The sequence below is a fragment of the Phascolarctos cinereus genome, unplaced genomic scaffold, assembly GCF_003287225.1.
Source record: "Phascolarctos cinereus isolate Bilbo 61053 unplaced genomic scaffold, phaCin_HiC Scaffold_2;HRSCAF=192, whole genome shotgun sequence".
In the NCBI taxonomy this organism is placed as follows: Eukaryota; Metazoa; Chordata; class Mammalia; order Diprotodontia; family Phascolarctidae; genus Phascolarctos; species Phascolarctos cinereus.
In genome coordinates, this window is record NW_027555625.1 from 70,956,386 (window position 1) to 70,968,389 (window position 12,004).

The following is a 12,004-nucleotide window of genomic DNA, read 5'->3' on the forward strand; positions in this document are numbered from 1 at the left end:
ACAAAAAATGCCAAATTTGCATAAATATAAGCATATTCTCCTTATTTTCTCATTCTGTTCACTCACTTTCATTTATTTGAGTGAGACCACAAAAGAAAGTCTTTGCATTTAGTGTCTATTCCCTTGCCCCTTTTCTTTTTTCTGAAATATGTCCAGGTGAGAAGACTTATGAATTTTATCATGTGCAAGGGTTAGCCAGAAAGAGCCAAGAAGTTTCTGTGGTGTGCAGAAAGTAAGTATGCCAGATTTGGGGAAAACTTAAGTAGCATCTACTCCCAAGAGACTAAAATCAGCAAAATGACTTCAAATTTGTTTTTCTTAGAAGGGTGCTGGAAAGAACAGAAAAAGAATCAGGGTCTTTGATAACTTGAATCCCCGTCTTAGTCCTGGCAGGTATGCCACCTCTTAAGACTTGGGCTCTATTTTGGAGGAAGAAGTAGGGATGTGAACTGAATATCATTTCCCAGAAAGTTTTTAAGTCCCTGGAATAAAAGCGACAGCCAGCAACCTGCTGAGGAGACCCTAGCAGCCAGCCCAGGACACTTTCTATTCCTTACTTCCCAGATTGTACAAACATCTCCAGGTTTTTGGTTAAGTGGCTTTGAAAGTCCTAGATATGTTGACAAGGGTATCGGAAAGAACTAATGATTTCTTTCCGTACTGGCAACAGAAAAGGCTTTCCCATCTCCCTACCATTCTTCCTCTGGTAGCTGACTCTTGCTCATTTTATTCTTCACCATCTCACTTTCCCAGATGCCCAGTGATGCTGGGAAAAGCAAACTTAAGGATGATATTATTACCATGAAGACTAGGACCATTAAATTTCTATGTGTTGCTGCTAAAGATGTTGTCTGTCACATTGCTCACAGGGAAATAGGAAAACGGATGGGAAATGTTTTCAGAAAGGAGTACCCTTGTCCCATTGCCAACTTAACTGTAAATTCTTTCTCCAAAACAAGGCTGCTGTTGGGGTCTATGTTTTTGGAAATATCTCTAAGAGCGTAAATAAAAACTCATCACTGAATCAAGAGGTGAGAGATCACCCTTTCTTCCTTCTCTGTCCCTCTTTCTCACATTGGACTTGAACTGCTCCGAGCCCCATTCAGCCTTTTCCATATCTTCTTCCCCAAGCCACCCTCACCCCTGTGAGATGGAATACCGGAGCTGATGGTTCCCTACCAAAGCCAACTCCAGGGTGGCTCTCATCAAGGAGCTGGAGTGGGGCATGCTTTGCAGGAATGAGAGAGAAAAGTTGTGGTAGAATTGATGGAATAAGAGGAGGGAGACAGAGAGAGGGAGAAAGTGAGGGAGAGAGAATGAGAGAGACTGAAGGAAAGGGAGGAGGAGAGAGACAGAAAGAAAGACGGGGGGAGAGAGAGAGAGAGAGAGAGAGAGAGAGAGAGAGAGAGAGAGAGAGAGAGAGAGAGAGAGAGAGAGAGAGAGAGAGAGAGAGAGACCGGGGGTGGGGTGGGGGGTTGGGGCTGCTTACATGAATTTCCAAGCGGTAGACCTGCCTCCGAGATCAGCCCAATAAGAGCTGTCAGGGGAGGCTCCCTGCTCACTTTTCCACATCACTTCACAGTTACATTTGGCAGGCAGAAAAGCAGGCAGGCAGGCCGGCCCGCGCGCTGGAACGCTCAGACCCTGAATTAGTGGATTTATTTGGAATATCCCCGCTTCCTTGGAGCTCTGCTGCCGCGGCCGCCGTCACTGATTTGTGCAAAGGGAGAAATACTAACTGCACTTTACTCTGCGGGCTCAGCAACCTGAGAGTGGAAGTACCCAGCCTCTCCTCCAACACCATCAGCATCAAAAGGCATGAGAGAAATCCGGACGAATCTGACCGTCTTTCGGGGGCTGGACAATATTCTCCTCTCTCGGAAGCCGACCCAGTGCGTCCATTTGTGAACTGGGTGTCATCAGTCATCTCGGGTGTCTGTAAGAGTAAGTATTATTTTTTTCTTCTTCTTTTCCCCCATGTCTGGGAGGAGGGAAGGAGAACAGGAATAAGAGGAGAGTCTTCCTTTTTTGCTCTTTTGGTGTTACTTCCTGGAGCTTATGCAGGGTTACAGGCTTTACAAGCTACTTCCCTTAGAATATGTCCCCTAGTCAAGAAATAGGGGCTCTAGGCTGAAATTTCAAGCTCATTCATTCGCATTCTTTAAAAATCCCTGATTAATGGAGATGTCACGGAGCTGCTGCCAGTCGGTTTTTCCGATCGGTTTCTGCGGGAGGATCAGTAGGAGTTTTGTCTGCCGGGCTGCCCGGCACCCTCAACATACCCCATTTCTGTTGGCTTTCTTATTTAGTCCGAGACACCTCGGGGTGCTTTCCTTGGTACACGCAGGGGCTGCAGCCACGCATTTCCATGCATTGCCGTTCCCGTGCAGAGAATAGAAAACACCCAGCAGCAGGCTATGGAATCACTGGGAGACAAGGAGCAGAGGAGGCAAGAGAGGGGAAGCCCCTAAACCAACCCCCGCCCCCCCAACTCTCCCTCTGTCTACGGCAGACACTGCCCCTACTTACTTCCCCGGGAGGTGAGTAAACCGGCGGCGGAGGCGAGTCGCTGGCCGGGACTGGAAGGGAAGCCGCGGATGGAAGTCGTCTGAGGAGCGGGATTTTCCCACAAGTGTCATTCCCGCTCCCGTTCCCGAGACTCGTGGGGAAACGCGGTGCCCACCTGAAACTTGGCGGTGGTCCTCAGCGCGGGCGCCTGGGCTAGAGGAAAGGAGCTCGGTTCCTTTTACCATTCTGGCCGCGGACCTGTGGGCTAGCGGGTTAAAACATCATCCCAGTGCCTTGAAAGAGAAAATCACTTATCTATCCCTCTTCACACCTCAACCTAGGTCTTTCCTCATTGCAGCCTCAGCCACAGCTACTTCTCTTGCTCCCCAGGGCTGTGATTAGGGATCAGCTCCGGACCCCCAAGGCAGTGCAGTGCCAAAGCCAGGGTCACGCCACCGGCTGCCCCTTCCTTAGGAGTCACGCAGGCACCATCTTCGCCTGGGTAGGGCCACCCCCTGAGGGCTAGAAAGGCGCAGCCCCCTGCAGAGATTGGGGCGGAGGTGGGGGGAGAAAGAGAGCGAGCTAGTGGCCAGCGGGCAGCCCTGCATTCCGGCTGGAGAGCGCTGGAGCTCTACCCCTACTTGGTGAGATAACCTCTGAGCCCCGGGGCCGCACCAGCCTTCTGCGCCAAGGGAAACCCGGGGGCTAGACGGTGGCTTCCTCCCAGAGAGAGCTCTGCCAGGGGGAGCTAGCGAAATCTGGAGAGAGCCCTCCACGACTTAGAAAACGGCGCTTTTTGTGGGTGTTTTCCTGCATATGTATTTGTATGTATGTATGTATGTATGTATGTATGTATGTATGTATGCCAGTGTGTGCATGCTGAGTGTGTGTGTAACAGGTTTAGTACAATGGAGCCCATATCTCCAGTGTTAAAGCCAAGACTGAGAGACAGAGAAAACGTGCAACCAACGGGGATGCCAACAGGTACCCAAGACTTCCTCTCCCCTTCCCAGAATTAACGCTACCTCCCCTTTTCTCCCCTACAAGGTTGGCACAGACCTGTAACTTTGACTAGAGCGGACCTTCAACAATTGGCGAGTGGATAGGCACATAAATGACTAGCCATTTGCATCCGTGGGGTATGGATGCCAGATGTTTGCTTGGGTTGCTGAATGTAAGAAATCAAACAACATTAATTGTTTATTGTTGCAAACGTACAACATTAGTCCTTAATGGAAAAGCAAGCTGGCAGCTGCTCACTTTAGCGCCAATTAAAGGATATAGCTGATAATGAAGGGAGCAATGGACAAAAGAGGCTTTCAACTTTATCATCCTCTTGTGAAGATTCTGAAAGAGTTTCTTCCTGAATAGCAACGATCAGAAATACCTCCATATGACTGACATTTGAGGAGATGTCCACATAATCAGATTCACAGTCCATTTCCCTAGGCTGACTAACCAGTAAATGGTTGCTTTAAATGGAATTATCTGAAGTTAAGCCAGGTTGGAAAGATTAAGATGTATGCATATGTTGTGTGTATGTGTGTATGTATGTACCTATGTATGCATATCTATGTATTCAGATACCCTAAAGTAATCCAAACCTCAGACAGCTGTTAAGAGCTGATATTTGGTGTGTTTTTTTTCGATCCAGGAGTCTCATCCTTCCTAATACATAAGATGCTTTCTAAGTGGCTACACAGCCTCATTTCCTGGCTTCATGATAGGAACTTTTCAACTGAAAAACTATACCTGGGAAATAGATATTTAGGTAATATTCTAGTATAGGATTGTTTCTCCATTCAAGCTCAAGGCTCTACCTCACTGAATGTAAAATAAGCCATAGCCTTCTATTCTAAACACAGCTGGAATTTTTGCCTGGTCATTCATTTAATGAACTGTGCCCCATTTCTGGGTTTAAATACAGCACAAAGGTTTTCAAGGATGTCATTTAGAATTTTTTTTGGGGGGGATTGAAAAGAATGATACATTAGAAGATACTCTGTAAGAGTTGTTATTTTCTGAAAGAGCTTGTCCCTTAATAATCGGACAACTAGCATTCCTCTCTTCCACCCAACCTCCCTGGGACCTGGAGCAGAAAGAAATTTGGGGGAAATCCCTAATTTAGCAAAATGTCTGAAACACAGTAATTTCACTCTAATCTATTTCTTTGGGTCTGAAGCTCCTTAGTCCATAGGTACTTCGTGTTAGAAAGATCAAGGATGTTAAGTAATTTTGACCTTGGTGGGAAGGGTGGGGGGAGTTGGGAAGGAGAGAAGTGAGGAAAAACCCTTATAACAAACTGAAAAGGAATCCTCAGCCTCTGTCTCTGGTTACTCCATGTCTAGCATACCATTGTATCTTCACTCTTCTTTTTCCTTAATACCTATGGAAGGATTGTAGGAGTAGCCCTGGTCACATTTAAAATTACTTCTTTGTATTTAATGACAGGAAAAGGAAAGACAACCTCGAACAATTTGTGAATGGGCTGAAGTTCTTTGAGTTACAACAGTTATGCTATAACTAACGTTCTAGGGAACTGTAACCAATTCCAGATGAATACATCAGAGTGATCGACTCTGCATTATGGGCTTTCCCCCCCACCAATTATCTTACTCTAGGTTGAATTGTGAACATAGTAAAAGACCTTTTTTATACCTAACCTTAGGCTTCAGGACTTTAATTCTCCACAGGCAGTGAAAAAACTTTTTTTTATTCATCTTTTAGCATTAGGGGTACACCCACTAAACCTTTGAAGGCTTATGAGAATATACTCTTCTAGAAATATGCTGATAGCAGGATGGCAACTCTATATACCTAAACATCATCTCTGAATGGAAACACTTTAGCCCCCCCCCCAAGTAACTTTATGTTAATTGGTCTATGGCAGTATTGTCAAGAAATAATATTTCTCTAGAGCAGCTCCTCAGGGGATAATGGTTGAGCATGCATTAAGCATGCATTAAGCATGATTGGTTGAATGAGGGTAATTTATCCTGAAGGAGAATTATATGAAAGGTTGGGGCATACATGACAATATTTGAAATTCATATAGCACTCAGAGGTTTACAAAGCCTCACCATGGCCTTGTGAGGTAGGTTTTCAACATTATTATTATCTCCATTTTATAGATGAGGAAACCGAGGCTCAGAGAGGGAAAACTACATTGCCTATTTTTGCATAGCTGGTAAGCTTCAAAATCAGGTCCTAAACCCAGGTGATCTGGCCCCACATGAAGACCTTTCCCTTACAACGTGATGCCTCTACACAGCGTTCACCACATATAAACCACTTAGTCTTTCATCTTAGCCCACACATCAACTTTTTAGGATTTGGTCTTCCCAGCCAATAGTACTACTTATTGCAGCAAAGAAACACCTTCACCTTTAGAAACCCATGCAATGATTCAACTAAGGAAATTGTTCTTGACTGCTGGGACTTTCAAGGTAGGTACGGTTTTGCTGTTGGGGAAAAGGAGTCCAATTCAAATGGCAAAGTTAATCTTCATCCCCGATTCTCAAATCTGTATCAATATATTCTGATTGTAGTGAATGCAAAGGTTTTTTTTTTTTAAATGGTCCTCATTTTTCTATGCCTTGTTGCCATAGAAAAGGTAGCATAGCTTGCAGCTTTATCCATATACTTATTTGAGGAAATTTAGCGTTTCAAAGCTTTGGTTGTGCCCAGAAAAATGACATTCAAATTTACATTTCCACTATTCTTTCCCAGGCCTTCAACATAGTTTTTAGTTTGACAAATGGAAGCAAAGGAGCAAGCACAGTAGCTTTGCAATTACTGTTGCAATTGGAGTTTGTAAGGCTTCCTTTAGAAAATATTGTACTTACTGGGGCTCCAAATATGCACTTCAGCCACTTTCCATTTTGTCAAAAGTTAAATATGTCCAGGAGGGGAGGAAAATAGACATATCCCTCTGCACTTTCATGTTCCCCTAGAAGAGATTCACTTTGTTTCTGAATCTGGAAGGTAAAGAAGCCTTTGAAGAATTGGTGTTTCTGGGCTATTGCGTAGAAGGGGAAGCACAGTTCTATCTATCCATCTATCCATCTATCTGTCTATCCATCTATCTCTCTGTCTATCTACCTGTCTATCCATCTGTCTGTATGTCTATCTTTCCATCTATCTGTCTCTTTCTATGATCTCTCTCATTATCATCTGTCTCTCAGTCTTTCTATCTTTTTGCCTATCAATCATCTGTTACTATCTACCTATCTCTTTGTGTGTCATCTAGCTGGCTGTCTCCCTGTTGTCTATTATCCATCCATTCATGAATCTCTCTCTCTCTCTCTCTCTCTCTCTCTCTCTCTCTCTCTCTCTCTCTCTCTCTCTCTCTCTCTCTCACTCTCTCTCTCACCAATTCTTTGAAAATATGATTGAATGAGTCCCTCATTCCATTAGTGATTTGTGTCCTAGATTTTTATCTGACCTTCTTTGCCATTATGCCTGCCTAACTAAGATGATTGGGACTAACTCTTTCTTGTCCTTTTATTGTTTTCATAACTCAAGGCAAACTCAGAAAATTAGGATCACCTAGAAGTACCAGGTCGATCACAGATTTGCTCCAGCAAGTAAATGCCTGTTGAGGGGGGGGATATAAAAAGCAAGCTTGATTTTGAAGAGACGAAGCTACCTTTGCAGTAGAGGGGTTTAATTAGGCAAAAGGTTATTAGACCTTTATCATTTCATTCTCAGTGAAAGTTTTACCAGAAAAACTATATTGCTTTTGAACTGTGGGCTCCTGCCTCTGGGATCCTGTTTCGAATATAACTGAGGAGAGAAAATTAGTTGAACCTGGCAACTTTAAAAGGTCAAAAAAGAAATAAGTTTAAGGGATGCCATTTAGTTACTTCCCCCCATATGTTGCTGCTAACTAAATCTTCGCTGCCATTATGTGGCTCAAAACTGTTGCCAATAATGTTTCCTTTTGGTGACACATGAGCTTTTGTTTTCAGAGTAAAAGGCCACATGTAGTTTCAAGCCACAAACAACATCTTTGTCTTTGACTTTTGGCTTGCCTAATGCCCATGTTATATACGTAGGTAGAGAAATATGATTTCATTTCTATTATAAGGTGCTTCTAAGCAAGAAAATATTTTTCTTGGGAGGAAATTTCAGGTATTGAAAAAGGAGTTGGTAACTCATCAACAGATCAGTTAAGATACCAGTACCACTCTTTTCTTAGTAGCTCAGGAATATCCACTAACCTCTATCTCAACTAGGGAAACTTTGGGAGTTTTCCATGCTAGATTTTCTTAACTCTGTGGATGTTTTCCCCCTACATATAATTTGGTGGGGTTTCTTTTTTGAGTTTTACTCATCTTACATACAATTAACTTTCCTCTCGTGTTCCCCAAACCCATCTCTATCCCTTTAAAGGTGGAAAGGTAATTTTACAATTACATAATCGAGATAGAGCCTCCTAAAAGTAAGTGTATCTCAGAGACTAGACTGACATAAGGGAAAGCTATTGAGCTGCATGTGTGTGGTCTCAAGCTATGTTTGGTGAAAAGAAAAATGACATACCTTTACCTCAGTGTACGGGAGAAATCAAACAACTTGAGAAATGACTGATTTTTCTTTTCATGGCAATGTCTTCTAGGTTAGCTTCCTCTACTGCCCTCCCCCCCTTTTTGTCTTCAACAAAAAAGAGTTCACTTAAGCTGCATGCTTAAGGGCTAAAAGTTTGAGGTTTCTGAAAACTGTTATGTTGCTGAGAATTGATCTGCATCAGCAGAACTGTCCCTAAAACACTAAAAAATCAAACAAAAAACAAGAACAAAACTTCTCAGTCCTCTAAGATGTGGTTTTATTTTTCCTCATTTAAAATAGCTTAAAGATATTTGAACACTCATGCAACCTATGATTTTTTTTTCCGGTTATTTTTACAAGGTGAATGCTTTATTATTATTTGCAACTATTATTATATAGAGAACCTGTTTTCAGATCTTTCTTCTTTGTAGGTAAAGAAATACATAACAAGTGTATTGTGCAAATTTTTTATATGCCTGAACATTAAAAGTATAGAAAGTGTCCAAAAATAACACAAGATGAATTTATTGGGGTCAAGGGCAGGTGGAATGATACATTAGGTTCAATAAGTGAATGGTTATTTTTATTCAGAGAGAGAGTAATCTCTGTAATCCTTTTAGTATTCAATATGTGCCATGGTATTATGCTGCAGTTCACTCATAGGACAGCTACAAATAGGAAAGAAGATGATTCTCTATCTGTAAATTTCACCTTGGAGGAGAAATACTGGGCGTCTTCCTTTTTCTACAAAAGTGTAGCTGTGTGCCTTTGATGAAATCACTTAACATCTCTGTGTCTGTTTTTTTGTTTTTCCATCTTCAAAGCGGGATATTTTCCCCCTTGGGATGATTCCATTTATAGGTATTTTGACAGGAGGTGCAAACACACCCTCAGAGGTCTTGATAGTGTTTCATTAACATGATTTTCCATGAGATGATAAAACACTGTTTTAGAATCTCTCCAGGCAAATTTCTTTCCCTATATGAAGAGTGCTTTCTGTGTGACATCTCAATGTTATTTTTGACAAATGATATACCTATAATTTTTCCTATAGGTTGCCAGAATAAGCAAGTGGCATTTAAAAAAAAATTAGCAACATTTTTTAAAAAGAAAATAATTATAGGTAAGATATATGTAAGGATGGTAACTAGCCAACATTACTTAATAATGAAGATGCTAACTCAGTTTATTGAAAGTTGCACTCCACTTCAAGCTCAGTATCTGACTGTTTGTCCCAGGATAAGTAATTTAATTGGCTTGGATAGGTTCAGCATCGATAAGAATAGTAAATGAAACTATAATTTTATCGGTATAAGGAAATTGCAGGTGAGGTAATGCTTTTAATCAGTGCAGCTCTGTACTTTTTCTGCAGCTTAGAGACTTAGAAAACTGCCTAAACCATAGAGAGGTTAAATTGCCCAGGGTTAGATAGCCAGTATGTGTCAGGTGGGATTTGAACCTAGGTCTTTCTGGCTTTTAGATTGGCTTTCTGTCAATCAGTCAATTAGCAATTATTCAATGCCTACCAGGTATCAGGCACTGTGCTAATAAGCATTAGGGATACAAAGAAAGTCAAAGAAAGTCCCTGCTCAAATTAAGCTCAGAGTGTAATGGGTAAGACAATATGCAAACACTACCTACAATTAAGATATATACAGGACATGCTGAGGATAGTCTCAGAGGAAAGTCACTAAGATTAAAGAGGGCTGGGAAAAGCTTCTTGCAGAAGGTAGGACTTTAGCTGAGGCTTGAAGGAAGCCAGGAGGCAGAAATGGAGAGGGAGAGATTGTTCCAAGCACGGGGGAGAGTCAGTGAAAATGCTCAGAGTGGAGAGGTTGAGCTTTGTGTGAGGAACAATAAGGAGGCAGGTAACACTGGATCATAGAATACCTGTAAGAAGGCCAGAAAGGTGGGAAAGGATCACTACTCACTACTCCCTTCAGTCACTGGAACACAAATAAAACAAAGTAATAGCACCGCCTTCTGTCTCCCAGAAGTGCTTCTAGAATAAAATTAATTAAATTTGTAAAGAATGCTGAATTCTTTAGAAGAAAAGTACCTCTGGTTGTTGTGATACTCATAGGACCTGTTCAGTTTTTTGCCATCAAGTTTTCCCTTAAGAGGTGAAAGCATGAGAGAGCATGGCACTAAGGGTTTGGAAACCCTGGGTTCAAATCCCATGACTTTGGACAAATTGCTTATTGAGTCTCAATTTCTTCATCTATAAAATGAAGATGATAATAACTATGGTAATCACCTCATAGGATTATTGAGGGGATCAGTTGATATAATGTATGTAAAGCACTTTTCAGATTCTAAATTACTATATACACATGTGTGTGATTATTACCTAGACCAGAAATCTTCTGTTTTAATATTTAGGGGAGCTGGGGTTATTTACACAAAAAAAAGAAGACAAAGAAATATATTAATTTATTGTATCAAAGAATACTAGATCTGAAAAGGATTTTAGAATTTAGATTGTTATAACACAGGACATTTTGAACTAGATTTACAGAAGGCTTTGAAATAAATACAACATTACAGCTGGAAATGTCATTGGAAGTTATCTAATTTAATCTCCTAGTTTTGCAAAAATAAATAAGTAAATAGATAGTTAAATAAGTGAGAGAAAGAAGAGGAATGGAAAGAAAGAAATGAAAGAAAGAAAGAAAGAAGGAAAGAAGAAAATGAAACTAAGATACTTAAAATAACTTGCCCACGATCATGTAACAATTTGACTCTCATATAGAAATGATACAAACTATTATCAATCTAGAATTTATGTCCTAGTTTTTATAATTCATTCGAAATGAATAGTGTAAATAATGGATCCATAGTATATGCGTCTTTCCTTTGACCAAAAGAAGCTATGAATGTGTTAGGACTTTTATAGAAAGAGGAGAGGTTAAGAAATCAGGTTAAGGTATAGAACTCCAGACATCTTTTTAACTATTTATAATGCTGGTTAACTTTCTTTAAGTCATCAGCTGAGTCACAAATTCTTAAAGAAATGTAAGCCAATCATGCATAAAATGCTTCTTCTTTTAGATTCCTTTTAGATTACTATACACACATATGTGCAGAGGGGGCATTTAGGTGGCACAGTGGATAGAGCACATGTCCTGGAGTCAGGAAGAGCTGAGTTCAAATCCAACCTCAGACACTTACTAGTTGTGTGACCTTGAGCAGACTCACTTGACCTTTGTTTGCCTCAGTTTCCCCATAACATAGCAGCTACTTTGCACATTTCGTGTGAGGATCAAATGATACAATATTTGTAAAACACTTAGAACAGTACCTGGAACATAATAGATGCTATTTAAATATGTGTGTATAAACACTTGCAATGTATTATTATAACAATTATTAACCCAAAATAATTAACAAATTAATTATTCAATAATTATTGGGTTAATTATTCATTACTAATAACATAATTATCATTAAGTAATACTAACATATTCACTATATATTTTATATATATATAATTATGCATATGGAGTTTTATTTATTATATAATATTCCCTCACACTGATTTATACCTAATAGAAACTAGGCAGTAAAATCAAGACTGTAATGAAAAAAGACTTGGTTAAACTAATTAACTGAATTAAAGTCTGATGAACATAAGAACAGTCTTCTGGGTGCTGGTTGGGGAATTTAGGTGGAAAATACAGTTATTTATACTGATTTGGAGCTATGCTTTTGATTTTTGGACTGTGATTTTGCAAATGCAGTACAGGGTAGGAGAGCACCAAATATCAAGTGTAAAATACAACCCAAGAGGATTGAGACTTAATAAAGTACTTCAGTATATGGATCATAGACAACTTTGTGAGCTCATAAATTAAAAGAATTTACCTCTTTAGAGAGAGTGATACATCTGGGGTACAGGTAAATTGCTTCTAACTCTAATAAAATAAGACAGCCTTTGAAAATTTGAAAA

The 12,004-nt window shown here is 40.5% G+C and overlaps 1 protein-coding gene across 1 annotated transcript in view; it reads left to right on the forward strand.

The window, feature by feature from the left end:
- Positions 1-1,539: 1,539 nt before the first annotated feature.
- Positions 1,540-12,004, forward strand: part of CDH8 (cadherin 8) — a 501,032-nt gene continuing 490,567 nt past the window's right edge. Inside the window, exon 1 of the mRNA XM_078149450.1 lies at positions 1,540-1,944. The gene's annotated coding sequence lies outside the window, so the exon portion shown is untranslated. The remainder of the gene's footprint in view (positions 1,945-12,004) is intronic.